Below are 3,718 nucleotides of genomic sequence, written 5' to 3'. Positions count from 1 at the left end.
TGGAACCTTCCCGACTGCTTAGTAGGTTTAAGTAACACAGATAACACCTCTTTAGATTGCCTATTTGTTCCAGAACTACAAAATTTAATTCAAGAAAATATAGGTCCCATGAAAGACTTAAAAGTTATATAAAACTAAAATCTAGTTTTCCCCGATAAATTGTACTTTAGGCAAAACCCTCCCAACGCTTCTAAAATAATACTAAAAGGGGCATCAGATTATACAAGAGCAATTTTAAAAATTAAATATTTATTTGAATAACAAGTTTTAAGTTCGAGCTGCAATGTTGGCAATGCAGATTTTTAACAGATCACAAAAAGCGTGCACAAAAAAATACTAGTGCAAAGGACAAAACAATGCTAGGAATTAGGCTAAAGAGTTGCTGATTTTAAGGAAACAAAAGGCCTGAAATCACTATACAAAATATAAAATGTATTAAACACTACCATCCACACAACAGCCTTTATTATTGATTATATTTAAAAATTATTTGCATAGTTAATTATATATTGAATTGTAAATGAGTATTATACATGAACTCCCTATTGGAATGCAATTCCTTGTTGCACTATAGAACATCTAATTACATTGCAAAAAGTATTCTTTTTTGCTATATCAGTAAAGAAAAGTTAATGATATTACTGTAAATATCAGGAAGGCTACAAATAGAAATAACATTTCTTTTTTGTCTTCAAAGTGCTTTCCATGCAGACTGAAGCACTTGCCTTGTGAAACTGAATGCACTATTGGAGAATGACCTGGGTCAAAGAGATGCTCTTGAATTATTAGTCTCAGCTTTACAAATCAAAGATGCAAAGGAATCATGCAACCTTCTTACTACCAGGAGACCATCTTGTCACTTACCAAATCTAACCTTCCAGAATACCATCCAAGATACAAAAAAAGACCAGACTGATATGATAAATACACATATAATGAAAAGACACAACTGCTATGTGACACTACTCTTGGTAATGTTTGTGCTGTGTGAAAGCACCTTTAGAAAGAGCCTATGCAGCAAGAGATACATGTCTAAAGATTCAAAATGAATCAACAGTATTGGATAACAATATAATTCTCAACTCAGAAGCTGCCTCAAGATTAGGTGCATCTTCAGTTAATGTAACAGGAAAAGAAGGCCATGGATTTCATTTTATTAATTGTATCCACTCACAGTTGACCTAAGGTCACCAGATGTGTAGACACAATCAGATTTTTGTTGTGGCTTATAGTCTTTAATTGAAGTGATGATAAAGGAAATAGATCTATTTAAAAACAAACCAAATAGCTATTTCTGTCTACATTAGGAGGTGGCACCAGGTGTGGGATTCAAATTTTGAGTGGCCACTTGTGGTGCAACTTTGATAATCCAGGGCTTGTCTATTATTCTGGCGGTAACTGGCAATCCCAATAATCCATGCTTGGTGATCTTCGTCATACTTGGGGGACTTTATCTCTGCACAGAACCGAGCAGCCTGCTCACGTGGTAAACATATTAGAAGGCCTCCTGATGTCTCTGGGCAGGTTCCATGCATGAGACCAAACATGTTCCCACAGGCCTTGCTCACAGCAACCATCTTGGCCAGCATAGGGAGGTTGTGAATCACAAATGACACTTCATTCCTCTGTTGCTTGGCCAGGTTCAGAGTATGGCCCAAGATCCCGAAGCCTATGATATCAGTGGCTGTGTGGGCATTGAACGTGTGCATAAGTCCTGCAGCTGTCCTGTTGATCCATGCTATATTCATCATTGCTTCTTGGTATGCCAACTCTACGTCTTCTTGGGTGACTACTAGCTTAATTTTATTCCATTTTTCAGCAATATCCAGCCACTGGTGCACAGCGACAGAACTTGTGTCCCCAGAGGTTTTTGTCAACACAAGCACATCCCCTGGTACTGCATTATCTGGCATGATAAATTCACTGGGCTGGCAGACAGTTGTTGCAACTCCTCCCAGAACAATCCAAGGGTTTAATACTGTTTGGCCATCAGTTATAGAGGTTCCTGCTTCCTCAGCTGCATCTTTAAAACCCTGTATAATTAGGGGCATCACTTTATCCCTTCCCCTGTCAGTCATTTTATTACTGACTCCAAGGAGCATCAGCATATTGTCACATTCTGTGACACCCATTGCATAGAGGTCACTGAGGACATTGGCACATGCTATCCTGCCCATCATGTAAGGGTCATCTATGATAGGATAAATGTAATCTGTGGTTTGAACCAAGGAAAGACCACCATGCCTCGAAGGAATGACGCAAGTATCCATTCCAATGCCAAGCCTTGGCATAACGGCTCCCAGAAACTGTTCATCTTCTTGGAAGTGGTTCTCTTGTAAAGACTCCAGTAACTTCTGCAGGACATCTTGGGGCACTTTTCAGCCTATGCCCTTCAGTTCAGTAAACCTGGTTAACCAGAAGCTCTTATCCAATTCATAACTTTCCGGGTTAAAGGACTCCTAGACATGGTTCTGGGGCCCACACTCCTCACAGGTTAGCCCCTCCCCTCCCTCTCTCTTGTTTGGCCAAGTTTTTTACTTCTTTTCCACCCGCTTGCTTTGCGCCCTCCGCCTCCTCCAGAAAATGGGCCGCTGCCGCTCCCACAATGCGCCGGGCACGCCAGGCTCTCTTAAGCGTTCCCTGAATAAAAATGCCCTTTTTGTCTATTTCTAAGAGTCTGTTTCAAAGGGCAAGTGCTACCTTAACTCTCTCTGAGATAATTATAAATGTTTTATAGTTAATACCTTTAGCTCATCTTTACCAAACGACATTGTCCCTATAGCACCTTGATCTTCACTCTGAAGTTTTGTGATGATATTTTTATATGTCATTTTGGTCCATAGAGTACCCAGATACTTGGTCAGACATTGTTCTTAGTTCTTTTGAGGGAGTGTTTAGATGAGTTTAACATTTAATAGATCGACTGAGTAAAACAGATTCATTTCCTTATGTGGGTGGTTCTCAGACAGTTAGTTTTAAGACCTGACCAAAAAAAAATGGCAGGTCTTCCCCCAAATAAGAGGGAATACCCCCTGGCTGTGTGCCTTAGAGTTGAAGCACTGACCTTTCCCTGACTTTGGACTGTATCTAAACCATCAACAATCCTGGTTCTCTAGCTTGCCAATTAGATTTCTTCAGGCTTGTCAGTTTCCATAATTGTGTAAGCCAGTTTCTTATAATGCATCAATTTCTCTCTTTCACTCCCCTTCATCTTCCCTTTTCCTCATACTCCTAATCTCCTCCCAACCCTACAGGTGGAAATGTATGAATGTATATATATTCTATTGCTTCTGTTTCTCTGGAGAACCCTAATGAATACAAGCCTTTTCTTATTTTGTAACATTCTGTTAGAAAAACTAAGAGTAACACTTTTATTTTCAAACAGCAAGTTATTGATTCCTAAAATTGTGAATAGAAACATAATAGTTTTTTCTTTAGACTTCTTTTTAAAAATATACCTTATGACATTCATCTAAAAGCAAAAATTTAATTGGTACTTTTGACATCCTCCTGGAAATATTCCACCAGAATCACCCATTCATAAGGTATGTTTTCTATTTCTCATATAAATATGGTTATGACAGTTTTGATATTAAAGATCTACTGTAAAAGGTTTACATTATTCACATTAAAGTTCTATTTTCCTCTAGTTTTCACTTACATTTTCCTCACTTTTCTTGAATTTTACACCAATAGTCTCTTTGAGGACTATCAACCT

General features: G+C 38.5%; 1 pseudogene; it reads right to left on the bottom strand.

The window, feature by feature from the left end:
• Nucleotides 1-1,303: 1,303 nt before the first annotated feature.
• LOC143639096 (selenide, water dikinase 1 pseudogene) lies at nucleotides 1,304-2,387 on the bottom strand (annotated as a pseudogene).
• Nucleotides 2,388-3,718: the final 1,331 nt, after the last annotated feature.

The sequence above is a fragment of the Callospermophilus lateralis genome, chromosome X, assembly GCF_048772815.1.
Source record: "Callospermophilus lateralis isolate mCalLat2 chromosome X, mCalLat2.hap1, whole genome shotgun sequence".
NCBI classification, from domain to species: domain Eukaryota; kingdom Metazoa; phylum Chordata; class Mammalia; order Rodentia; family Sciuridae; genus Callospermophilus; species Callospermophilus lateralis.
The sequence above is the reverse complement of the archived record's forward strand: the minus strand, read 5'-3'. Positions and strand labels throughout refer to the sequence as shown.